Below are 632 nucleotides of genomic sequence, written 5' to 3' on the forward strand. Positions count from 1 at the left end.
CCTTGACCGCACCCGGGCATCGATCAGCCTCCCATTATATCTGTACCAAATGGAAATTCCCCCGGTACAGCTATTGAAGGCTTCATGAACCACGCGGTCAAAATAGATGTTAAATAATGTGGGAGCCAGAGGACATCCCTGTCGCACCCGAAGGTGTACAAGAAATGGCTCTGACTCCCGGCCACATAGTTTTACCCGGGCCCGATCACCTTCATGACGGTCCTTAATGATCGTGAGCAGAGGGTCAGGTACTCCGAAAAAACGAAGAACAACCCAGAGCCCAGCCCTACTGATGGTATCATAGGCCTTGACCAGGTCAATAAAGCAGAGATGTAGGTCTTGTTGGAATTCCCTACATCTCTGCTGTAGCAGACGGACAGAAAATATTGCATCTGTGCAGGACCGCCCACACACACACACCCATACTAAACACACACACTACCACACACATCCACTACTAAACACACACACTACCACACACATCCACTACTAAACACACACTACCACACACACACTACTGCATTCACACACACACTACCACACACACTACAAGACACAACACAACAACAACCGCCATTCGCCACTAAGTGGCGGTGACGTCACCACGACGCTTGTGCCAGGCCATGTGCACC

Source organism: Lampetra planeri, unplaced genomic scaffold (genome assembly GCF_965212315.1).
Source record: "Lampetra planeri unplaced genomic scaffold, kcLamPlan1.2.h2 scaffold_207, whole genome shotgun sequence".
Taxonomy (NCBI): Eukaryota; Metazoa; Chordata; class Hyperoartia; order Petromyzontiformes; family Petromyzontidae; genus Lampetra; species Lampetra planeri.